General features: G+C 43.1%; 1 protein-coding gene and 1 non-coding gene across 7 annotated transcripts in view; both read left to right on the top strand.

The window, feature by feature from the left end:
* Positions 1-26,738, top strand: part of Ncoa2 (nuclear receptor coactivator 2) — a 221,667-nt gene that overhangs the window by 35,657 nt on the left and 159,272 nt on the right. The window lies entirely within an intron of this gene.
* LOC130888305 (U6 spliceosomal RNA) lies at positions 4,212-4,315 on the top strand. Its single transcript, XR_009058439.1, has one exon. It is a non-coding gene; the product is annotated as a U6 spliceosomal RNA (small nuclear RNA).

Genomic DNA, 26,738 nt, shown 5'->3' with positions numbered 1-26,738 from the left:
TCACTCTCCTCCCTGTTCTTCTTTTCCTCTTATTTTTGGATGGAAAACTTAAATGTTTATTACCACTGGTGTGGTCTCTGTCCACACGGGGAACACTCAACACATTTTGAAGCCGTTTGCTTGGATTTTCAAAGGGCCCTGTGGGAAACTGAACTTCAGTGAACGTACATAAACTTGGGCCATCGTCTTCTGGAAGAATACCTGTGGTTCACTTAAAGTAAAGCGGAAAGGAATGCTGTGATGTTGAATTTGGCTTTGTGTAGAGTCCTGGATTTGTTAGGCCTGTCTACAATATTGTGTCTATTCATACATATTTATTAGGTCGAAATGAATGTATTTTTTCCAGTTGTTTGGAAAGCAGCTATTATCTATCTCTACCAAATACTGATTTGTCTCAAATGTATGTTAAAATAGAAAGGCTCAGGGCATTGCTGAATAAACGCAACATTTGGTTTTTTGTCTTGAAACCCTCCTAGACTTTCACCAGACGGAAATGGTAATATCCACCCCAGAGTTCCCACACTGTCGGCTTGAACAGACTGAAACACAAATGTTGCTTTATAGGACCTGCCTGGCAGTTTCAGAACAGTGTTGGCCCCTTCCACACACTGAATAAATAGTGTTCATTTTGTAGTGCCACCGGGAATTAGAATAGGAGAGCGCTGGAGAGCTTGTCCCACACATGCGGTTTTGAGTCTTACCTCCTATGTTTATGGCCCCATGACTGTAGTCATCTGTTCATTAACATAGAGGGGGTGTAATGATGCTCATCACACTTTTACACTAAGGACTTCAATAGTTTAGTTCTCCCAAGATCTAACCTGACATGATGGCACATGCCTTTAATCCTAGTGTTTGGGAGGCAGAGCAGGTGGGATATCTGTGAGTTCAAGGCCAGCCTGGTCACAAATCCGAGTTGTAGGACAGCCAGAGCTACATAAAACAGAGTCCATTTCCAAGAAAAGAACGCATTTATACTCTTTCTATTTTCAACTTAACGTGGTTTCTCTTTGAAAAAAAAAAAATAATTTTCCTTAAAAATTCAGAATTACTGTTCTCAAGTTAATTGGCTGATTAACCATTTCCCTTGAGTGTCCAATGCTTTTTTCTTACACTGCTTCATCTATTGTCTTCTCCATTTCCTGCCCCTCCCCACCCTGCAGACTGTATTTCCTGCCCCCCCCTCACAGACTGTATTTCCTGCCCCTCCCCACCCCACAGACTGTATTTCCTGCCCCTCCCCACCCTGCAGACTGTATTTCCTGACCCCCCCTCAGACTGTATTTCCTGCCCCTCCCCACCCCACAGACTGTATTTCCTGCCCCTCCCCACCCCACAGACTGTATTTCCTGCCCCCCCCGCAGACTGTATTTCCTGCCCCTCCCCACCCCACAGACTGTATTTCCTGCCCCTCCCCACCCTGCAGACTGTATTTCCTGCCCCCCCCACAGACTGTATTTCCTGCCCCTCCCCACCCCACAGACTGTATTTCCTGCCCCTCCCCACCCTGCAGACTGTATTTCCTGCCCCTCCCCACCCTGCAGACTGTATTTCCTGCCCCTCCCCACCCTGCAGACTGTATTTCCTGCCCCTCCCCACCCTGCAGACTGTATTTCCTGCCCCCCCCCGCAGACTGTATTTCCTGCCCCTCCCCACCCTGCAGACTGTATTTCCTGCCCCTCCCCACCCTGCAGACTGTATTTCCTGCCCCCCCCGCAGACTATTTCCTGCCCCTCCCCCCCGCAGACTGTATTTCCTGCCCCTCCCCCCCGCAGACTGTATTTCCTGCCCCCCCCCGCAGACTGTATTTCCTGCCCCTCCCCCCCGCAGACTGTATTTCCTGCCCCCCCGCAGACTGTATTTCCTGCCCCTCCCCACCCTGCAGACTGTATTTCCTGCCCCTCCCCACCCTGCAGACTGTATTTCGAGTGTGCAGTTTTGCCCTCAGATAATGGCATTTCTTCCCTTTTTTCGTCCTAACTTTAGAACTTGAATGTTTTAGGCAAAAATTCTTTCATGGTGTTTTCAGATTTGTAGCTAGGATAATCTTCACCCCCGCCCTGTCTCTGTCCCTGTCTCTCTCGCTCTCTCAACATTTCCTGGTCTTGAAGATTTTAGCAGCATGCATGTCCTGTCTAGCTGGAGAGCCATGTATCGTGGCTCTCCCCTTAGTTTCATACTCTTTGATTCTTTCTACCTGTATATCTTTATTTAGTTCTTCTGTCCACCAGTACTATATACATTGTATCACTTGTGGGAGAAATAGTTTTATTTTTTCGTTGCTTGCTTGTTGAAACAGTCTCAATATGTAGCTGTGGCTGGCCTCTCCCTCTGCCAGAGTGATAAAATTAAAGGCATAAACTGCCACACCTGGCTCTAAAACATCATTTTATAATAAGATAAAGAACGTTTTGTTTCTGAAATACTCCCAAGATAACCAGTGTTTTCTTAACTTTGTTTTGAGCAGTAAAAATAAAATTGTGTATGGTATTTCCACCTTTCTAAATATAAAATCGCAAGCTTTGACAAATGTTTATAATGAGATATATAGACACAAATGTATATAATTAGAAATCTTATTGTATTTTTTAAATCACACTCTGCTTAGACTTTCCACCTTGCTCAGTTCTCTTTGGTGTGAATGGAGTTGTACACCTTTGCACCTGGCTGCTTAGTGTTAGCTTATTTTTCTCATTGTGGACAGTTCCCCAGAATGCAGTCACACCCAGCCTTTTCGTTCACTCACCAGGTAAGGGAGCTTTGGGCTGCTTCCAGATTCCAGTCTCTGCACCAAAGCTGCCAGGAGCCCTCGCATGCTCTGATGGTTCGAATGAGAATGTCCTACTTAGAGGCAGGCATTTGAGCACTTGGTCACTAGTTGGGGAGGCATAGATGGTTCAGCCTTGCTGGAGGAGGTATGTCATTGCAGGGCTTTGAAATTCGAAAGGCCCACCTACTTCCCATGTGCACTCTTCCTTTTGCCAGGCTTTTGTCTACGTTATCTTCTCACAGTAACAGAAAAGTGGGTATCTACTACCTACTTGACCATAAATCTCCATTGCCGTTAGGGTTAGTATCTTTGAATGGGCTTGTGGTAAATCTTAGCTTGTTTATTTAACGTGCTCAACAAACTCAGAAAGTTTGTAAAGAAACTTTTAAAGTAAGTGCCCAGTAGCTTTGCAGAGAATAGCCTCTAAATACACTTCTCTGCACTAATCTGACAAAGTACAGTTTCATTGCCGGCTTTCCCCAGCTCACTCTAACTCACATGATCACCCTCACCCCCTCCGCACACACTTTTCCTTGCTTTTTTTTTTTAATTAGATCTTTTTGATCAATATAGTAAATATGTGCAAAAAACTCAGCCCTTTTCCGTGAGTGCTTACTGGGCATTTAAAGAGAACAGCAGCATGCAGTGTGAGATGCCCTTGTCTGTCAGTGATGCTCAGGCATGGAAGGTGGGAGCCTTAGGCCAGGTCACTTTGCTTGTTAAAACTGCGTATGTTCTGGGGTTTGGTTTAAAATACTTGAAAATTTCCAGAAGTTATTGCTTCCTTTGATTCTTCTTAGGAGGCTGAGTTTCTGATTCCCATTAACCCCTACTTGACTGTCACAGCCTCTGAACTGACTTATGTGCTTGTTCAGATAAAGGATTGCGTTTCGTAAATATTGACATTCTGTTTGGAGAGTAGAAATTTAGAAATGTGCTTACTCCTGATTAAATTGTTTCAGATTTTGTAATAATGGAAGGTTTGGTTTTAAGATCTGTAAGCTAGTTAATGGGGAAAACTAGAAACAGAATCTACCGTTTTTGAACAATAAAAGCTAATATATAGCAAAATTTTTCATTTTTCCTTAAGGAGTTAAAAAAGAGAGTAATACAATTTAAATAAATTAAGTCTCTTCACCTCCCACCCCAGCTGAGGCCCGAGTCCAGGCTTCCTGCTTAGTATTCTACCAAATTAACCCCAAATTAAGTTTTTATAATCACAATTTTATTTAAAACGTGTTTAAAGTTTATATTTAGTCTTTCATTGAAGCTACAGCTTTCTTGTAAACATGCCTTCTCTAGACATTCTGAGGTGTGGACTAATGTTGAAAGCTGTTAAGAACTTAGATCAGGGTCTTCAGAATTATTCAGAGTAGTTCTAGACCAAATTTTGATTCATTTTATTATTTCTATTTGGTCCTTTAAACAAAGTTTATCTTTAGTGTTTGCTTTGGCAACACATATATTAAAATTAGAACAATACAGAGGTTAGCATGACCCCTGCACAGAGATCACATGCAAATTCATGAAGTACTCCTTTTTTTTTTTTTTTTTTTGGTTTTTCGAGACAGGGTTTCTCTGTGGTTTTTGGAGCCTGTCCTGGAACTAGCTCTTGTAGACCAGGCTGGTCTTGAACTCACAGAGATCCGCCTGCCTCTGCCTCCCCAGTGCTGGGATTAAAGGCGTGCGCCACCACCGCCCAGCTCCACATTTTTTTTTTAAAGTGTAAATCTTTATTACTTAAATGATGTTTGGCCTGAGTGCACATTGGGATAGTACTCTACAAATAATATTTTAATTGGCAAAGATACTTAATCCTGTTCATATGGAAAGGGAATTATAATTAAAACCAACAACCTGCCTTTCCAGGGTTGTGGCTAGGGATGCTCTGGTGGGATGACTGACTGGGAGCATCAAGGCTTTTAGGGCCCTCTTAAAGATGTGTAATGAGCTGCCCTTAAATGCAAGGGTTCTGTTTGCACTAGTAATTAAATTCATACTGAAGACTGATAGGGCAGCTTGCTATTTATGTGTTTTGTCTTGGGATTTTAGTAACTTAAAAGGTGAGATGAAGGGATAAATAGGGGAATTTTAAATAAATTGTAGAAAAACATGTGCTAACTTCTCAGCTATTAACCAATTTACCTGAAGACTAAGAACTGCAGCGCACACATCTAGGTCTCCCCTGCTCTTCATTCCAGGGTTAACTCAGGTCAGGTGCTGTGCTTTACTCCTTGGTCCTAGGCTGACTTTTGAGACATTAAAAGTGTGCTAGGTCTTGCTTGATGATTCTAGGTGGATCAGTTTGCTTAGAGTGGGCTGCTGCTGTTTAATATGCAGTATGTTTTCCCACAGTCCTGTCTGAAGGTGGGGGGCATCTCCTTGTGATAGGCACCATCACCGTTTCTGTGATTGTTTTGTCATCATCTTGATACTGTCCTTTGGTAAACAAGCACTTTTAAGTGTGATAACATTCAAGTTGTACTTGATGTTGCTGCTTTAATGCCATGTCCGGGGTGGCAAAGGCTGAGCTGTATGTGCCTAGGAGAGTTCTGTGGTTCCAGTCCTTAGTGGTACGTATTTCTGTATTTGCTGTACATCTGTTCTTTAACATGTGACTGTTGTCTTGGTTGAAAGTCATTTGACCACATGTATCCAGCTCGCTTTTGGATCTGTAGTCTAGCACTACAACTATTTCCATTGTGCTATCTTGATAACAGTTGTGAGTGCAGGTCTTTCAACATTGTTCCTTTACACTCTTTGTTTTGGTTATTTTGGGCTCTGGAATCTCCACATGAATTTGAAGATTCACTCTCCATTTCTATACAAAAAAAGCATTGTAATTTTAGTGGAGCTTCATTGGCTGTCTAGTTGATTTGGGTATTTGTCATTTTAATGGTATCCTGGTGTTTCCCATTGGAGTCTCTGGTTTCTGTCAGCAGTGAGCCCATGGTTTTCAGTGCAAGAGTCCTCACCTTGACTGTTAGTCTTGAGTATTGTAGTCTTTCGGTTGTTCATTGCTATCTAACTGTCATAGAGATGCACACTGACTTTTCTTTTTCTTTCTTTTTTTTTTTTAAAGATTTTTATTTATTATGTATATAGGTTTCTTCCTTCATGTATCCTGCAGTACAGAAGAGGACACCAGATCTTATTACAGATGGTTGTGAGCCACCATGTGGTTGCTGGGAATTGAACTCAGGACCTCTGGAAAAGCAGCCAGTGCTCTATTCCTCTGAGCCATCTCTCCAGCCACCGCACACTGACTTTTCTATACTTTTTTTTTTTTTTGTACACTGGTAGAAGAGGTGATCTAAAATAGATTTGAAAAGACTAGAATTTGACAAAAATACATGACAAGCATGTTCCAAGCAGAGGAGACTCACTCAGTTTCTACCTTCACCACCCTCGGCAGAAGAAACCGAGCACACAAACACCCAGAAAGCAGGGAAGAGCTGTGCTGGGGAGAAGAGCACATATAACCCTAGAGAAAACTTTGATGTCGGGAATGTGGGGCTGGGGCCAAGGGAAGATGACCTAGGCCTCACCAGCGACGATGCTCCTGGTTTAGTGAACACAGCTAGCGTTTGTAGTGGCTCCATTAGATGGTTCACAGTGCAGTGATGGGTTGTGAACCTTAAAGCTGTGGCAAGGGACTAGGATGAAAAGACCCACGTGTACCCTTTCCAGGCAGAGCAGGAAGCCCTGTGTTCTTAAATGTTTCTGCTGGTTTTAAAATGTTAACCAACCAGAATTGATGACTGACTTGCTTTTTAGGAAGAAGGGTATTTATTTACAGAAATTTGTTAAATGTCTTTCATATTGATATATGTAATGTTTGAAAGTGTCTAGGCATTATCCTTTCTCCAATATTAAGTATAGACAGGGGTCTCTACAATTTTCAGTTGGTAAGTAGTGTTTTTCTGGAAGATCCTGGGGTTTTCTAAACCATAAGACAGGTAGATATTCTTAATTAGGTTCCATGTGAAAATACCAAACGCTTTTTTGTTGTTTGTTTTCTGAGACAAGATTTCTCTGTAACAGCCCTAGCTATCCTGGAATTCCCTCCGAAGACTGAGTTGGCTTCGTACTCACAGAGATCTGCCTACCTCTGCCTCCTGAGTGCTGGGATTAAAGATGTGAGCCACCATTGCCTGGCAAAAATTCCAAGCTCTTATGTGGTAGTTCCACATAGGTTCCATGCTGGTCCACTTCTGTTCCCAGAGAGAAGCCAGAAGCAGCAGATGGAGTTAGAAGCGTAGTAGAATCACGAGGATTGTTCCTCAGAGTCAAGATGGCGAGCAGTGGGTCCCACTGTCTCTCACTGTTGAGCTGTACCTGTCGGACATGCTGTCAGTGGCAGTTTTTCTCTTGAATTTTGGGCATGACTTGGGGGAGATTTCTTAGCTGAGGATTTTAGGCAGTATACTGGAGTTAGGATATGTCAGGAATTGATCCAGGCTCAGTAGATTAAAGATTCCATGGGGGATAGCATTCTCTTCCCAATATATAATACGTTAATTTTGTTGGATTTGCATTTACAGTATTATAGACAGTTTGCTAATTGCCATAGTGTCTGTATGGATTAGACAGCTCACAAGCATTTGGGGACCAACATCTGTGCCAAACACTTTTAATTACAGCAGGCTTTGATTGTCTTGATTTATCCCATAAATAAATTCATTATATTGGAACTGCTCAAATTTCTGAGAACAGTTATTTATTCTTCGAGAATCTGCCACTCAGAGTGCACATCTTCTACTCTGAAGCAGGCTGCTGGGGTTTTCCTTAAAAATGTGTGTGTAAGCCGGGCGATGGTGGCGCACGCCTTTAATCCCAGCACTCGGGAGGCAGAGGCAGGCGGATCTCTGTGAGTTCGAGACCAGCCTGGTCTACAAGAGCTAGTTCCAGGACAGGCTCCAAAACCACAGAGAAACCCTGTCTCGAAAAACAAAAACAAACAAACAAAAAAAAAAGTGTGTGTATGTGCACAAACATATTTGCACGAGTGCAGACATGTCACTGTTCATCTATTGTGGTCAGAGGAATCAGTTCCCTACTGCCATCATGGTCCCATGGATAAAAGTCAGGTCATCAGGGAGCAGCCACCTTTAACTCCAAGACATCTCAGCAATACAGGTTCTATTATTTTTAAAGATTGATGTTATGCAAGTATATTCTTCACGGAAAGTGAAGCATGTTTTCATTATCCTTAGCATTGAACTCTTCATGAATACCTAAGAGATGCAAATGTTTCCCTGACAGACACCATAGGCTAGATTTGCACACACTGTATATTTCCTTCTTTTCTGGTTTTTATGAGACAGGGTCTCATGTAGCCTAGGCTGGCCTTAAGCTTGCTTGATAGCTGAGGATGACCCTGAACTTCTGATCGCCCTCCATCTACCTCCTAATGTTGGGATTACAGGTATGTGCCACCACGCTTGGTTCATACAGTGCTGGAGATTGGATGCAGGGCTTCAAGACTGAGTTAAGCACTCTGCTTGCCGAGTTACAGCCCCAGTTTCCGAAATCCTTGGTCTTTTTTCCTTTCTTTTAATTGTACAGGTGTCTAAACTGGGTATGATTGAGTGATATAAAGTGTCACATAGTTATATAGTGATGATTTTATTTAAAAACAATTTAGGTCATTTAAAAACTCCAAACAGTCTAAGAAAATAAAAGTGATGGGTGTTTTGTATTGCTGGTGGTCCTTTTAAACGTGTTTGAAATTAGAGCTGAAACCTCTGTTAGAGGAACGTAGACTGGCACAAATAAAGAGAGAGTAATGTCTTCTTTTACGGGCGAATGTCTTTCATCTGTTGTTACAGCATGTATGATGGCATTTAGAGTAGGGTTCAGTGGGCAGTGTGTAAAATGAAGATTAAAAATGAGACTGATGTTCTGGTAGTTCTGTGTACCTACTCATAGTTAGCCAGTGCCTTTATAAACACACCTGAAGATCACTGGAGAGCTGAAATGTACTCCAGAAGTGATTAGAGTACAGCAGACAGGATCACGGAATAGTGCACTTAAATTATAGGGCTCACACTGCAATGACGTTGGAGTTCTGGGTAATGGGGATGGGGGCTGGTTGCTGGCACTGATACTCATAAACGAGGCTGAAAGGCTCTTGTCCAGCTTCTCCCCAAGAGACGTGCACGACTTTGGACAATTATCATTCACTCCAAACCTTCAGCGTGTGCTTCCTTTTGGCTCTTTGGCTGTGTTAAGATTGAACACAGACTTGCGCATATTAGGCAAGCCTTCTACCTGACCTTCTTTCCTGTTCTGTAGGACTTTTAGTTCTGGTTTTTACCAAGTATGTGTGATGTTTGATTTTTAAGGTCTCTTTCAACTATTCTACCAAAAGAGATTTTTCCAGATTATAAACCAGCATTATTTTTAAAATTTCCTGTTAATCATAACATTTAAAGATGAGTTAGTTTTCTTCACACAGCAAGGTGGTTTGTTTTCCTAATTATTGATGATAAACTCTGTCTGATCTCAACCTTATATCAGATTGCTGCAGTTGTCAAAAAATCATTTGCCTTAATAATTTGGACCCAACAACTTAATGTTTTCTAATGGAAGAAATAGAAGCTCTCAAAAGTAAACACTTTAAAATGAAGGCATCTCAGTTTAGGGTGGTTTGAATGAGCCGTAATCCTCCATTATGTGCAGAAGGAAAGCCTGTCTCCTGGTGTCATCTGCTGTGAACGCTTCTTCTCTAGATGATAGCAGACTACATCAGAAACAAAGCCCACACTTCATCTGGCTACCCTGTTTGAGTAGGGCACGAGATGTAGGTAGATTGTGAATAATTTATTACACCATAACAAATATTTATAACAGAAAATCTGAGAGTGTATTACATTATGGTAACAATAATTACCTTTTTGGGGGAAGCTTGGGCTTCAGCTGCTATGTGCATTGGTCAAGATTGAGATGGATTTCTTTCTCAACTATTCCCATCTTTACTGTGAGCACCTAGTATACTTCATAGTTCATTCAAAGTAATAGGCAGTAAATGATAATTTAATTATAAAAATTAGTAGAGTTACACACAATTTTGTAAGAGCAGGATACTACAATTTGGAAAACTTTGAAGAGTTGACATGTCATAGTGGTTACCATCCTTGGCATAGGTCGCGTGTTACCTTTAGTTTATACTAAATTGGGGGTATGGTGAGAGAGCCTTGTTCCAGCCTCAAATTTTGATCCACATAAACTGGGAGCATTGGCGATTTTCTTTTCAACAATTTGAGCTCCAGCTTCCTCAGCATTAGTATTAACCTCACAATGGATAAAAATATTACTGTAAGCACCCAGTACTTTGGAATATAGTGACTGTTTATTAAAAAGATTAAAAGGGTTTAAGCCACACCAGACTAGTAGTGATTATTTTAAAGCATTGCTTTGAGCATTCTGTTAAAAAGTAAATTATAAGGTTAATTGGATCACGTGCACGGAGAGATAGATCCCTTGTGACACTTTGAGGACTTAAAGGAGCTGCAGTTATAGAAGAATGCATTCTTTGTGATGTGTGTGTGCATGCTTGTGTTTGAGAGGAGGTGTTTGTGCTCACCTGCCTGTGTATGGAGGCCAGAGGCTACCTCAGGCATTGTTCCTTGGGGGTGTTCACTTGTTCTGAGGTAGAATCTCTCACTGGCTTGGAATGGACTGATTAGGCAAGCCTGGGAGCCAGAAAGTCCCAGGAATCCTGGAATTCTGGTCTCTCCCTCCCCCCCCCCCCCCCCCCCGTTTGTTTTCTTTCCTCCTTCCCTTCCTCACTCCACCTTTTACTTTGGTAGTATTTGATTTTATTTATTATCTTATTTTTATTTTCAATGTTTCAAGACAGTTTTTCTCTGTAGCCTTAGATGTCCTGGAACTCTCTATATTAATTATATTTTTAAGTGAGTTTTTAGAATTGAACTCTTATCCCTGGGTTTGCATACAAGGTAGGCAGGTAGACTAAGCCATCTCCATAGCCTAGAAATGACTCTTTTTTTTTTTTATCATGCCAAACATTGACCAATAAGAAAGTGCAATCTTCAAGATACAAACTATAGAATAAGTATACCAAAATGAAATCGGTGAGTTGCCTGCCAAGACTTAAAATTACATCACAGAAATTCTCTGAAGAAACAGACCCGGAGGAATATTCACTGGTGGTCCATTGAACTGGCTGATACTCACGTGTGAATTATATCCACCCAGGTATGAAAAATGGGAGTATCACTTGAGGTCTTTGTCTAGATTTCCTTTTGTACTTACTAACAGAAAAGTGTTGAAAACATTCTATTGTGAATGTTCTTGCTGAATTAGCAGAGCTGGTGGCTGGGTGTCCAGCCTGACCCCTTCCATAGCAGCTGTGCTTATAAAGTAATGGACCTTCTCAGTATTTTTTGTTGTAAGTTTTCAGAGGACTCATTGGAAAATCCTATGTTGGTTAATCTTGCTACATTTTAAGGAATTTTAAATGAAAAATTGATAGAGTCATGAAAGTAAAACCCTTTATGAGAATACTTTGACTGCTCAGTCTGTGAGGATACTCGACTCAACAGGCCTGAGCTGGTGCTGAAGGCATGAGGATCCTTGGAGAGCCTCTGGTCTTTAGTTCTCTGTGGAATGCTGGGTTCTGATGGCATTTGAGGATGGCATAGAAACAGCAACCAAGGAGAGGTACGCACCAGGGAAGAGTAAAGACGGGTCTGCAAAAAGCAGCAGCTTTTCCTTTGGATCTTCTTGTATTGAGCCACCCACTCTGGAAGCTGATCTTCCTTCTTCTTTTAACCTAACTTCTTCTAGGAAATACCCTTGTAGACCACCCACTTAAGTCCAGTCAAGTTCCCAGCTAAGGTTATCCATCACAGCCACTGTAGAACAGTTTTTTTGTGGATAGTGTGCTTAAGTCCTGAATATGCACGGCATTCTGTGAAAGAGTATGGAAACATTCTGTCTTGCTGCTATTCATAATGAGGCTTTATATACACTCGAGATAGATGCCATATGATGTCAAATGAAAATAGCTGTGGATATACCACAGTGTGCTAATATGTGTGTTCCTTAGGGCTGTTAATATTAAATAAGATGCAATTGGTATGACTGGATGGGGACCTTTGCTAAATTTCTCAATTTCATGCTGGAATCACAACAAGGGAAGAGTGTTTTATAAATGTTAGTTTTGGGATAAAGAGCTCCCTTACGCACTGGAGTGTAATCTTGTAGAAACTCATCCTGCTCCACGTATAGATGTAAAACAGTTCACAACGACATAGCTATAATAGAGCATTAAAGAAGTAGTGAGTGAGCTGGGCGGTGGTGGCGCATGCCTTTAGTCCCAGCACTCGGGAGGCAGAGGCAGGCGGATCTCTGGGAGTTCGAGACCAGCCTGGTCTACAAGAGCTAGTTCCAGGACAGGCTCCAAAACCACAGAGAAAACCCTGTCTCGAAAAACCAAAAAAAAAAAAAAAAAAAAAAAAAAGTAGTGAGTGACAAGATTTCTGTCTCATTCGTAAGAAGATATGAAGGTGTTCACCACTGTCAGAAATTATCGTCTGCTGACTTGAGACACAAAGTCACTTCTTGAACTGAAACTCGGAAAGTACAGTTGGTTCCACACAGTGTTGGGACCACCCTACACCCTACACTTCTCTCAGGGGAAGTTTCTCTCTGAACCTATGCTAATCATCTTTTTGTGTGCAGCTGTGGCTGTGCCTTTCACCTTATCTGTTAGAGGATCTCAGGTAAATTTGTTTTTATGGTTTTTGGATATTTTCAGTTTATTATTGAGGCAATTTCAACAAGGTATACTTTTCTACATACAATATTTTTCATTGCACATCATTTTCAAATGTCAGCTTCCAGTTGTCTGCAGTATTCTTTGCTGTTGTACCTGTGATTCTCATTCTGCCCTCCCGGAGTTCTCTTTATAAGGGTCCCACCCCGGGGTCTCCCCCATGCTAGACAAGAGCTTTGTTTGACTTCCTGGACTGGACATGCCTACTACTGTTGCTTTTTTACTGTGATCCAGCCTAGGACCTTGAGGATACTAGGCAGGCGCTCTCCCATTGAACTAAACATTCATCTCGGCTTTATACACCTCATGTTTTGCCCCAGCATAATTCTTGTGGCCACCAGGTCCCTGATGAGCTCTTAACTGAACTGAGCTCGACCTCAGTTTAACTCGCTACCTCTGGCCAGTTGTCCATGGCTGTGGCTAGCTTTCCTTCTGGCTTATGCCTCACCCCTTAGTCATAAAAATGATTTTTTCTCTCTACCCTACCAATATGCTCTTTTTCTAGTGATCCCATTCACCTTTGTGTGAGTAGCTTCTAAACCTGCCTGACCTTTCCTGAAGCTCTGACTGCTTGCTTGACATTTGGCTGGTATCTTGCTCACACCTTTAGTGTCACTCAGTGTCACAGGACAGACTGAAACCAGTTGCCTCCCCCACCCAAACCAGTTCTTCCCTGGCCTCCTGGTTTCTGTGCTCTTGCACCACACACATTGTAGCGATCAGACTCCTACTGTCCGCACGTCTCTGTCTGGGTGCACCAGTAGCGATCAGACTCCTACTGTCCCCACGTCTCTGTCTGGGTGCACCAGTAGCGATCAGACTCCTACTGTCCGCACGTCTCTGTCTGGGTGCACCAGTAGCGATCAGACTCCTACTGTCCGCACGTCTCTGTCTGGGTGCACCAGTAGCGATCAGACTCCTACTGTCCGCACATCTCTGGGTGCACCAGTAGCGATCAGACTCCTACTGTCCGCACGTCTCTGGATGCACCAGTAGCGATCAGACTCCTAATGTCCACATCTCTGTCTGGGTGCACCAGACCTCCTCATGCAATCACTTCCCAGCTCTGGCCGGATGTTCAGTATGGCCCATTGTACCCTTGCAGCTGCCAGCATGCCCAGACCCTCCCTTGGGATTTAGTGCCCTGACGAAATAGGCAGGAAGTTCGTACCTTTGCCTGGTCTTCTACAACACTGACCAGGCACATCTGTGTGGGTTGCTTGGTCCCTTATGACCTCACTGGTCCTGTGATTCAGCATAAGAATTTGAGCTCTGTTCTGCCTTCCCCAGATTCATCTTCTCAGGGAACCCTGCTGCCCACATCTCTGCTTTGGAAAAGGAGTCAAGGGCCCTCTCTTGCAGCCTCTGCAAAACCCACCGACTGTGTGCCTTTGTAGGTAATTCATGTCAGTTCTGTGCTGTGCAGGTGGCTGTCTGGAGCTGTTCTAGCTGTCTCAGCATCTCTGTGTGTGGCGCCTACTGGGCAGAACCGTCTCTTACTCATCCTTTTCTTTCTTGTTGTCTAAGCAGTTAGCACAGACCGGAAATACTGATTGAGAATAATTAAATTGTTGCAGTTGGCTTTAGTTTCTTTTAATGAAACTTCTAATCACTTTCTTCCTAAGAATCCTGTATACCCTGCTGTATCGAAGGGTGGTGTACTTACCATGCCAGTGACACACCATTTCTTCTCCCTTCTCCCCCACCACAGGGTTTCTCTGTGTAACAGCCCTGACTATACTGACCAGACCAGGCTAGGCTCAAACTCCCAGAGAGCCACCTACTTCTGCTTCCCAAGTGCTGGTATTAAAGGTGTGCACCACCACCACCTGACACAGCCAGCCTCTTCTGTGTAGCCCTGCTCCCGAATGACCAGCATCCACTAACTTTTATTTTTCTTAATGGCATAATAAGGCTTTGGCATTCATTGATTATAGTCTAACAGGTCTAACTTTTATATATTTTCCCCCGGTGGTGACGGTGCACACCTATAATCCCAGCACTCAGGAGGCTGAGGCAAACAGATCTCTGAGTTCGGGGCCAGCCTAATCTACAAAGCAAGTTCCAGGTCAGCCAGGACTACAGAGAAACCCTATCTTGAAAAACAAAAGGGGGGAAAAAGAATTCTTTTTACAGCTTTTAACAATTCATGATAGTATTATAAAATATAAGGTAAGAGCTATTGTGTGTGAGTTGAATACAGATCTGTAAATATCAGAAGCAAATCTCACTGTCCTTGTCTGTTCCTTCACCTGTAGAACAAAGAATATTCAAAGAGATGTGATCCATTTTATTCACATTAAAAAATCTTTTTTGGCCACCTGAGACTCTGCAGCTGCATCTTATGCTGATGGGATTCGCCATTATTAGCATGTGACTTTGAAGGGGAAATCACGATTAGCCTGTCCCTTAGCCAGTCAGCATTCTGAGTCTGATGAAATCCCACCCTGTTAAACAGTTGGGAATAACTGGGGGTGGATACACTCAAATTGCAGTCAGTAGTAGCTGGCTGACATGCCTAATCTTTGTTTCTCCTCAGCCTAACAGCTTGAATGTGGAGATGGATGGTCTAGCTTGTCTTTACCTTTTGTCCTCCTTCCCCTTCCTCCCTCCCTGCCTGCCTGCCTTGCCCTGGCTCTTTTTGGTGGTCTGCGGTGGATGCGCTAACTAGGCACCTGCAGTCCAGCGGCAGGCTGTGGAGCTTCTCCTCTTGTGGGTCGTTTGGGATAGCACAGCGTCTTCATTTTGTGAAAGGAAACAGCTTGCTGTGCTGGCATTTTTCAAAGGGAAGAGGCAGCTAGCTCAGGTTCAAATTGGTAGCTACTTCAGTGGTAAAGCTGAAATTCCAAGTTTAGCAGGTATAAGAATACTGTGCCCCTTGCAGACCCAGACTTGGACCTAAGTCTCATTTTGCCTGTCTCTGTCAACAGAGATGTTGCAAGAAGAAATAATTAACGCTCAGCAACCACTTTGATACTTACACCCAGTGACTGTAAACAGTTATTAAAGCTATGACACAGGTCAGAATGGCAGAGCCAGGGTGCGGGCCAGAAAAGCAGTCTTCTTTGCAGCTCGGAGTCCACAGGAAAGTGTTGCACTCCCACCCAGATATTGTGTGATTAAGTTGTAGTGTTAAGATTCTGTCTGTAGCTGGGCGTGGTGGTGTGTGCCTTTAGTCTCGGCAGAGGCAGGTAGGTCTCTGTTAGTTGGAAGCTATTCTTGTCTACATAATGAGTTCTAGGACAGTGAGATCTAGTGAGGCTCTGTCTCAAAAGCAAACAAAAACCAAAACAGATGAAGACTGTTGGTTTCTGCACATTGGAAACCATATCAGGTAACTCGCTTCTGATTATGGTAGGATATGTACAGCGTTGCAGACTATAGTTCCTAAGGGGGCTGGCCATTTCAGGAGAAGCAGTCTGCACTGCTTGAGTTTGTACCCCACGGTGGGTATGATGCAGACTTGCAGTGTGGTGGGGATGGTTGGGCCTGTGGCCCTGGTTTTGAGGCTTGGTCATTCTTAGCTCTGCTTACCCCATCTGTTTTAATTCTCAGTTACCCTTTCCTCTGTCCAGGACTGTTTTCTGACCTTTGGCAAGTCACTTTGCATCTCTTTTCTTCATTCACTTTAAACCGTGCCTCTGTGTTTGTGTGTGTGTATGAACAGGTGTGTGAATGAACAGGTGTATGAACAGGTGTGTGAATGGGTGGGTGTGAAAACTTTCTTGGGCTTTGGAAGAGCCTTGGCAGAGAACATTAGGCACATCAAAGTGAGAAAGCCTGTGCACATTGAAGGTTTTCTAGCTAAAGCAAGTCTGAATTAAGAGTGAGTCTCCATACTAACAGACTCTCACAAGTCACCTGGGGTAGGGCCCAGTGTGTGTGCGTGTCTCTGGAGAAGTCAAACTTGTTTGCATCTGACCACTGTGAATGAACTGTTTTGTAGCCCCTGCTTATTCCTGTGTCCCTTCAGAGTTGGAGAGAGAGGGTCATGCTCATGTCACTGGCTCCGTGGCAAAAGTCACGCTATCTACTTCCTTAAAAATGCTTTGAAATTTTATCTGACTGGAAAATGACATTTCTGAATTTGATGAACACTCTGGGCTGAGGAAAACTTTACAAGTCATGTGTGACATCTTTACGAATTCTTTGATAAAACTTGGCTATGAGGCTTGAAGGTGATTAGCCCTGTGTCCCGACTGCCTTTTTACTCCCAGTGAGCAGCTGTATTTCATTGTTGGTGAGCTTTTGGATCTGTATGAGATGATACTTTAACTTTCAGATGTGGTTAATCTTCAGGCCTCATATCTAGCTACTAACATTCAGGGTGTGACAGGCCTAGTCTGCAGGTATGGCTGGAGCGCTTGGCCGTGAACTGAGTCGCAGAGTACCTGGCTGCTGTAATTCACTGCACAGTGGTGGTCGGGCCTCAGCATTGAATGGAGCATGCTAGCATCCACTCTACATGAAAGATTTTTACATTAAATCAATGAACTGTCTTCTTGAGACAGTTTAGTGTTTATTATCTTTTATAATGATGTTTAGGGCTGTGTTTTATCTGTTACTAAATAGGCATTGACATATATAATCCTGTCAGAATATGACTGTCTGGTTTTCTTCCTTGGTCCTACTTTGATCCCTACCTGGGTGCAGAGAGAAGCCGCTGTCTGCCCACTGTCCACTCCAGCTTGTCCCCAGTGCTCTGCTGCTGGTGTCAGTGGTAGAAACTGTTGAGACTTGTTGGACTTGTGGATGTAGTCAGCTCTCTCTGCCTGACTGGAAGTGGGCAGAGTGTGGGCAGAGCTCGCAAGCTAGTGTATGAAGAGAATTAGAGGCTGCCCCTGGGTAGGGAATGGCTGCTGAGGGCACACACTGTTTCCAGCACTTGCCTTCACACTTAGTGTTCTGTGTTCCACTCAGAGACCTGCCCGCCTCTGCCTCCCGAGTACTGGGATTGAAGCCCTGTGCCACTGCCTGGCCTACTTTTCTGGAGAATTTATATTGACTGTTTTCAGTTCCCTCTTAACCCTGAAGTGAAATGGCCGTTTCAGCCCAGATTCAGCTAATGAAAGGAAAGTGGGTGGGGCTTGTCCTGGAGTTTTGTCAATCACTGCTGAAGTGCTGCACCATCACCCTTGAACCGGCATGGCTTTAGAACAGGTCTGCTATTATTTAATGAGTTTTTATGATATTTTGGGAAAGATGTTAAGCATGACAAAATAGAACCTTAGGAAAAGTATAAGTAGATTTTTTTTTTCCACCAAGTTTTAAGGGATTGAGTACATTTCAGTTCTGTGCTTTTGCAACTTAGAAGTTTTTCGCCAAATTACAGAGGGCGCTAAATGTTTTCTTGCAGTAAAGCAGGCTGTAATGTAACAGCTAATGACTGAGATGATATGGAATGTACAGGAAGAGTCCATCAATACCATAAGTGTACCTAGTGCATTCTAATAGCGTCTGCAGTTGTCAGGGAGTTGGCACGCGAGGCTGGAGAAACACATCAGTTTCGTCTGAGGATGACCAGGCAGAGATGTGGAAACATATTGAGTCATTTGCATTTTCTTCAGAATAACGATAATGCATTATTAAACTGGAAGTGTCTCAGCAGTCCTTGTTTTATTTGTATTGGACAAATGTTAGGAAGAACTAAAAAGTTTTATGCTTTAAACTGAGTGAAAAAATTGCTTGGATTATTTCATATTCTTATGTGCCTGAACCTGAAGGACGATCATAAGTCTTTCCATTGAGTTTTGTTAGTTTCTGGTCAATTAATATTTTATGACTTTCTGAAATTGACTACTTAAAATCAGATACTTTGAATTTTAAAACTATAAGAAACTCAGTTAAATGCTGTTTGTCAGAATACATAGGTCATCTACAAATGGCTGGCATATTACATAATTTCATTAAAGTGAGGTTGATTATTTAGTAGCAGTGATAACAAACCTTAAACAGTATTTTAAAAGTTTTCTTTGTTTTTTTTTTTTTGAGGAAAGAATTCCAAGAGCTTCTTAAATCTTTACATTTGGAAGCTACAGTGAGGCTCAAGCCTGCCGTTGTGGGCTCTGTGTGATTGGAGTGTGGCATTTGTATGAAACATGTAGGGACAACACACAAGTTGTCTTTGCCTTGTAACTGCCACTCCTATGGAAAGTCAGAAAGCTTATCCCTTGCACGTATTTGTACAGAAGTTAGAGTTTATCAATTAAAGAATCTGTGAGGAGGCTGGAGAGATGGCTCAGCGGTTAAGAGCACTGACTGCTCTTCCAGGATCAATCCCCAGCACACACACAGCAGCTCACAACTGCCTGTAACTCTAAGATCTGTTACCCTCACACAGACATATATACAGGCAAAACACCAATGGACGTAACATAAAGATAAACTTTAAAAAATGTGTGGGGCCAGCAAGTAATAGTATAGGTACTTAATAGAACTGTTTCTGAGTTGTATCTGTTTTATATGTGTGACAGAGCTCATAAGTAATTCACACAGTCAAAGCCATTGCTGGAGAGGACATGCATCATGGCAAGGGTTTTACCGACTACTAGATAATTAAGTTTGTGTTATAACTCTGTGTATCAAGGAATATGACAGTGAAGCATTGTCTGAGACTGGGATGTAGCTAGGTCAGAGCTCTGCCTGTCTCATGGAGGCTCTGTATCCTAGCTGCAGCTCCAGAAACAAATCAAAACAATTTCCGATTTTGTTTGAGTCACCAAGTATCATTAACTGCATTTATGCCTGTTCTTGAATTTTCATAAGAAAACTGTAAAGTAGGCAGAGATAGGTGGATCTCTGTGAGTTCGAGGCCAGCCTGGTCTACAGAGCGAGTTCCAGTACAGCCAGGGCTGCACAGAGAAACCCTGCCTGGAAAAACAGTGCTCACCGCTTTGTCACTGTTCTTGGTCATTGCTGGTCCTTGCCGAGAGCCCACAGCAATATTGGAGATGGGATCTTCCTCTCCCCTTTACAGATGGCTCACAGAACAGGGACCTAACTTGCTGAGAACCCCTTTCAAATCTCAGAGTCATTTTCTTGGAGTTGAGATTCTGACCATTTTTCTCTGCTGCCCATCCAGAAAGATTGCACTGTGCAAGTGGATTTATCACCGTTTTGTGGTGACTCTGACCCTTCCTCTCAAGGTCTCACTGAGCAGAGCCGGACTTCCCGCCGGGACAAGTTGGCAGTGACTTCACTTTACAGTGAGTGGTGTACTTCTGACACTTGACTGACAAATCCCCATTCTGCAGTAGAGACTGTCCTGAGTGCACATACAGAAGGAGACCTATTGTGGCAGAAAAGCTCAGCATAGAGAATGATGGAGTACGGATGTGCAGTGTCTCCGGGGCGCAGATTGGAGGCTTGTGCTCAGTGCAGTGCTGTTGGGAGGCAGCGGAAACTCTGGCTGGTGCCTAGTGCTAGGAGATCTTCTGGTCACTGGGGACGTTTTGAGGGTGGTTGTAGTGTCTGGCCTAGCCCTCACCCCACCTTTGTCCCAGTGTCTCAGTTGTGAAGTAAGCAAGTTTGTTCTCACACTTACATACACAAAAGGAGGCCTCGTCAATCTGTAGGGGCACAGTGAACAATGCTACTAGCCAGTGGCTAGGAGCAAGGGGAATGAGGTGCTAGGAACACAGTGTGGGAGGGAACTAGGAGTTGTTTAGTGTCCTGTTTCAGTTTTGCAAGATGAAAACAATGGTAGAGACTGGTTGCATAACAATGTGAGTAGACAAATGCAGGCAACAATGTTGAACTCGCTTGCAAACGGTGGAGATGGGAACTTGATTTCAGTCACAGAACAACAGTGGGCCAGGACCTCGGGTCACATCTAGTCTGAATCTGCTCAGCTAGCTCAGAGCCACTTCCATCAAGTCACACACTTGCTAGCAGCCCTTGCTCCCGAGGCTGCTCGTGGTGGATGCTAAGAAGGGATGGGGCAGAGACCATGGTGACAGACCGTTGTGGATTCTGGATGAGGAGATGGCCGACACACCCCTGCCTGTCTATCATCGCTTTTGTCAGTTTGCTTTCAGTTTCTACTTGCACAGATATTGGTGGCCTGTACTAAAGATCGAGATGTAATTGGCCCACAGAAGCAGGGCATGGTTTTCCGCGAGATCACTGTACCACTAGATGTTAGGATTGGTGTGTGTTGGTTTTCCACCCTGAGACCTCTTATCTGACATGCTTTGGCCTAGAACTGAGTTGGATTTTGGGAGATTTGCAAAGACAGGGAATTCATTTATGCGTTTTATGTGTGTGGCTTATATATATGGCCTGAATGTGATTTTGCCCCATGTTTTAAGTAATTTTTTGAATCAAGCTCTTACTGGCTGGCTTAGAAACTGACTATATAAACCAGGTAGGCTTCTAACTCACAGAGATCCACACTGACTCTACCTCCCAAATACGCCTGGTATGAAGCAATTTTTTTCTCCCTAGACAGGGTTTCTCTGTAGCTTTGGAGCGTGTCCTAGAACTAGCTCTTGTAGACCAGGCTGGCCTCGAACTCACAGAGCTCCGCCTGTCTCTGCCTCCTGAGTGCTGAGATATTAAAGGTGTGCGCCGCCACCACCACCCAGCTTGAAGCAAAATTATGTAGTATAAAATTGTCTAGTTTGAATCTTGAATGGAGGTTTGGGTCTACTTCAGACATTAAATTGTCAAATTAAGGATATTCATAGTGTGGCAATGGATAGAGAAGATTTTTAATATTGTGTTAAAGAGTTTGGACTCCGTCAATACCATTGGATGTTTTGAATATACGGGAATGATGTGGACTGAGGCCTCCTGATGTTGGAAAGCATGATGACCAAAGGGGTTGCTCAGCCTTGTGTGCATTCAGTGTGAATCTGAGTTGGTGCTGTCTGAAAACGGAAATGAGCTTAGGCAAGGCAGTGTGAAAGCACAAACTCTGCTGAAAAGCAAGGGGTGGTCAGCATGGGTCAGGTTTATAATAAATGCCACTGAGAGTTCGGAGAGGGTCAAATGTGACGTTTTGCTTGTGAGCCTAGCTTTTACTGGTTGGACCATCTCTTGAGGTAGGGTTGGACATGATAAATACTGTTTTCCTATTCGATGGCTTGCAACGTGCAGAACAAATTGTGTGTATAGAAAGTATTTGGCTGAACGGAGACCTGGGCAAGCACACATGAAGAGCGAGAGGACAGAGGCGACGTGGAAATAGTGCAGGAGGAAACGCATTGTGCTCCATGACTGGGTCCCACCCGTGTCGCCCACTCTGTCCCCGTGTGCCTTCACGCATGCTGCCACAGCCTCCTCTCTGCTGGAACACTTTGGCTGGAGCAAGGTGGTAGGGATTTGTGCTGAGAACTGTGGAAGTAACAGACACGGAAGATGTAATCACCAGTGTGTCCAGGCTCTGCTGGTTCTACCCACAGATACACCAGGCCTTTGGTCGCCAGCTTCCATGCCTCTGCACACTGGTGTGAATTCTTATTTATATTGTTTTGAAAGTTTTTGTAATAATCCAGCTGTTTCTGAAGGAAGCTGCAACAACACAGCAGGTCACTCTTGGTGATCTTGAGCAGGGAAGAGGTGGCTGTGACTGAGAGAGGCTCAGAGTCGCAGGCCCGTACCCAGGATGGCCCTCAGGAACTTTGAGCTTGGGAGCCATGCAGAGCATTGAGGGTTGTGCAGCTGGTGCTCTGACTAGTGCTGCATGCGTTGACTCCATAGTCTCAGCGCTGCAGAGAACACATAAATGGATGGTGAGGATTTCGGGTCATTCTGGACTTGGTTGGCTTTTGGTTCAAGTTAATTCATTCAAGTCTGTAAATGTAAAGTCCTTTGCATATGGCCTGCAAGCACCTGTAAAAAGAGTAGTCCAGCCAGTACTTTGTTAAATGATGCAGTTAGAATGTAGGGTATGGAGTGGACTTTGGATGAGGAAACAGAGTTGGGTTCCTTGCTTTGGCTCAACAGAGAGACTTAGATGGTGGGAGTATTTAGTTCACAGAGCTGCTCTGATGACTTGGGCTAATGTTTAATGTTCTGTGTCATAAAAATACTGTATTTTCACCTCTACTGTGTGATGACTCGAGTGCTTCATTTTTCCTCTCTGTATGAAGCCATCCCCTCCACACTTGCATAAAGCATGTGGTCTGCTGAACTGTGGACTCCTGGAGTTTCATATCCAGATTAAATAGGCTCAGATCCATCAGCGAGGAAAATAAGGGTGCGGCCACTTTGAGCAATTTAAAAGGGGAAACACTAATTTGAGATACACATTAGTATCTGTGGGTAAGTATGTTTAAATAGTGACATATCTTGTACACATTCATTCACATTGCAAAGTGTCCCCCTTACCTCAAAAGAACAGCTACAACATTTGTCTCTCAAAGAGTCTCAGGGAGTTTTGGCTGACACGTCTGTCACCTTCCACAGAATAGGACCCACATTCGAAGGGTTAGGAGTTGGTGGCAAGAAGTTTTCTGTGACCAGTATTCTAGATAGGGACTCAGAAATCCCACACACCCTATAATGGAGTGTCTTAACTAATCAAATGTTGGTTTTATTGATATTTATTGAGCTCTACATTTTTCTCTGCTCCCCTCCCCACTTCAATCCTCCTCCAAGGTCCCCATGCTCCCAATTTACTCAGGAGATCTTGTCATTTTCTACCTTCTACTTCCCATTGTGGTCTCCTGTGCTGTGATCTGTTGTCCTGGGCCTCTGATAACCTTTTTAAGGTAATATTTAAGTTCATTAGGAGTCATTCGAGTAACATTAAAGTGTTTTTTTTTTTTTTGTATTTTTTTGTTCTGTTAAAAGATCTAAATAGCTTTACCTTTGAACCATTGTTATCTAAAGATTCATGAATAACTTTGTGGAAAATACATAACTGAAGTTGTGAACCTAGAGTTTGGTTTCTATAGCTAAAAGCTTTACAGTGTAGGCACTTCTGTGAAGTACCTGCTTGTGTTAGAACTTTCTTTCTATGCTGAGGGTCCTTATGCCATAGAGAACTCTTCAAACAAAGTTGTTAAGAGGGGGAAAAATCACTGTATTCTTTTTTTTTCACCAGGTAGCCCAGACTGGATTACTCTGATCCTACTGCCTCAGTCTCTGGAGTATTGGCATCACAGGTATTTATCACAACAGCTGGCTAGTTCTTTAATCTTATTCTTCACAGCTGTCTTTTCTAAATAGCTGACCCACTCTTTGGTATTAGAATTGCTTTTAGACCTACTTCAAAGAGAAGTTTTATTTCTAAGTGTGTTGTGTTTAAGATTACGCAAGATGAGTTATTTTTTCTTGCGACGTGAGGAAACACACCCATGGTTTTGTTGCTGTGTTGAGCATTTTGCTCTTAAACTGAGACATTAGACTTGGCCAAGGCTTGTGTTTCTGTTTCTGAGTTTTACTCCTAATTGTCAGCTGTTGCTTTCTGTTGCTGGCATGCAAACATCCAGTCTCCATGCTCCCTGTGTAGTGCAAATACAAAACAAGGTAAAAAGACTCCCACTTATGCAGTTTACACTCTAATTATCAACCTGGTCTCGAAAGGGTCATCCTCAACATGTAGAGAAAAAGAGTTAGGTGGTGACATTCCAGATAGCCTGCAGAAGTCTGGAATCCTGTAAGTGAAGATGGGGCACAGTGCAGATGGCAGATGGGTGTTTCTGGAGTAATGAAGCTGTCTGCAGTAAGTATATAGGGACTGCTTATATAGCCAATTAATATCTTCCCAAAGACAGTTGCTTTGGACACTGTTCCCTATACATATGTGTCTATTCCTTGGAGATTGATTAGTTTTATCAGTCGTTGGTCCCCCGCTCCCCTGGGTTTTCTCTGTGTAGCCTTGGCTTTTCTGGAACTCAGTCTGTAGACCAGGCTGGCCTCGAACTCACAGAGATCTGCTTGCCTCTGCCTCTTGAGTGTTGGGATTAAAGACATGTGCCACCACCTGGCCTAGTTTTGTCAGTCTTTTAATTCATAAAAGTAGAATCAATGCCGGGTACATTGTTTTTGTGTCGGGATTCTCTTTCTGTCTTTTTTGTTTGATTTTTGCATGGGCTTGTGTCCGGATTCTTTTCAGAGCATTAAACCTGTGAGATGCATATCCAGGTTTGCCTGTGAGGAATAAAGTTACTATGAAGATTATGTGTATGTTGCTAGTGGATGTAAAGCTTCCATAATTGTTTATAGAAACTATGTATATTGAGCTATATAGTAAGTACGATCTAGGTCTTAGCTACTTTCCTGTTGTAACACAGTACCCTGCAAAGTAATTTTCGGAATGTGTTTATCTTGGAGTCCTCACAGTGAAGACGTGGTGGCATCTGCATCAGGAGACAGAACTAGATGAATGCTGGTGCTCGGCTTGCTTTCTTTTTTATATATAGTCTCATCACAAGAAATGATGCTGCCAGTGGGTAGCTGGTCTGCCCCCCCCCCCCGTTACCAATTTAAATAACATCTACAGACATACCCAGAGACCATCTCCCGAGTGACATATTTAGTTGACAACTGAGATACATAGCCAGCTTTCTGTATCTACATGTTCTACTAAGTGCATTGAAAATATGTGAAAAAAATACCATATTGTGCTGAGTATGTACACAGCATTCATGTTGAGTACTGTCAAGAACCTAGAGGTGCTTTTATATATGCGGGAGGAGTTGGTACACACAAACAGTATAAGGACCTGACCAGCTACAGGGTTTTGTATTTACAGGAGTCCAGACTCTTACCCCCGTGCACACTCAGAGACAGCTATTCCACAGTGTCCCAGTGGTGACACATTTCTCATTAGCAGTGCAGGAGGGGCTCTGGGAGCTGCATGGCTTCCTCACTTTTTAAAATAGTGCCAGGCTTATTTTCCCTGTTTTTACATTTTAATTCAATGACAGAAAATTCGATACCAAAGAAGGAAAATTGTAAGTTATATTTCTTAAGAAAACTATGTAATGTATAAAGTATACTCTTATTCCTGTTTTAGATTAATAGGCATATACATGGTCTTAGGGTATTGATGATTTTTTTCTACTAGAATGTTTGATTGTTTTGTTTTGGTGTGTGTTTTAGTAGGTTTATGTTCATGTGTGTGCAGATCAGATTGTCATCTTCCATCACTTTTCTACCTTGTCCATTGGGGCAGGCTCTATTACTGACCTTGGAGCTCATTAATTCTGCTAGGCTGGCTGGCCAGCCTGTCAGCTCCAGGGATTCGCAGCTCAGTTTTTACTTAGGGATTCAAACGCAGGTTTTTACACTTGTGTGACATGCATTAACCGCTTTAGCCAGGCCCCTCCATCCCTAGTCTTCCAGTCCCGGTTTTCATAAGCCAGTCTTGATTGCTTATTTGATCACTGATATTAACAGAGATCTTCCTTTACTAGTCTATGGGCATAGAAAATATTCCTAAATAGACTAGAAACCTGTGTAGATTTTTTTGGAGTCGGGTGAGCCCATGCCCAGGCTTACTGTTTAATTATGGTTACAGGTATGCCACCAGGAATGGGTATTTTAGAAATTCATTTAAGAAGATTAAATGGTGACTCCACACCTACCCCCATACTTTGCAGCAGCGGGTCTCATGGAATTTATAGCCCCCACAATAAAGATCTTATCCAAGGAATCACTTTTTTTTTTTTAAAAAAAGGAGATTTGTTTATTTTTATGTGTATGAGTGTTTTGCCTGTATGTATGTTTGTGTGCCGTATGCTTGCCTACCTGTGGAGGTCAGAAGAGGGCATTGGATCTTATTGGACTGGTGGTTGTGAGCTACCATGTAGGTGTGAGGAACCGAACCCAGGTCCTTTGCGAGAGCAGCCACTGCTCTTAGCCAGTGATACATGTCTTAAGCCCCCAAGGAGTGAAGTTATAATGATGCATATAAAGATGGCTTGGAGAGGACTAGAAAAATTATACCCAGGCATGCCACAAGTAGTAAGTAAAGATGTAAAATTGTCTGATAAAAGAAGGCAGTAAAGACCTTCATAGCTGGGAAACAAAGGGTAGCCTTTGTTGCTTTTCGGCTTTCTTTTGGACAGAAGTCTAGCAGTTACTTAGAGTGTCTGAGACTGTCATATTCATCAGACTTACCTGGTCTCATATACTTTGTTCAAACCTGGTTGAATCAATTAGTTCTTATTGTCCCAAGTGCAACACAAGCCACGCATGTTCCACTTTTCT

Source organism: Chionomys nivalis, chromosome 16 (genome assembly GCF_950005125.1).
Source record: "Chionomys nivalis chromosome 16, mChiNiv1.1, whole genome shotgun sequence".
Classification (NCBI taxonomy): domain Eukaryota; kingdom Metazoa; phylum Chordata; class Mammalia; order Rodentia; family Cricetidae; genus Chionomys; species Chionomys nivalis.
The sequence above is the reverse complement of the archived record's forward strand: the minus strand, read 5'-3'. Positions and strand labels throughout refer to the sequence as shown.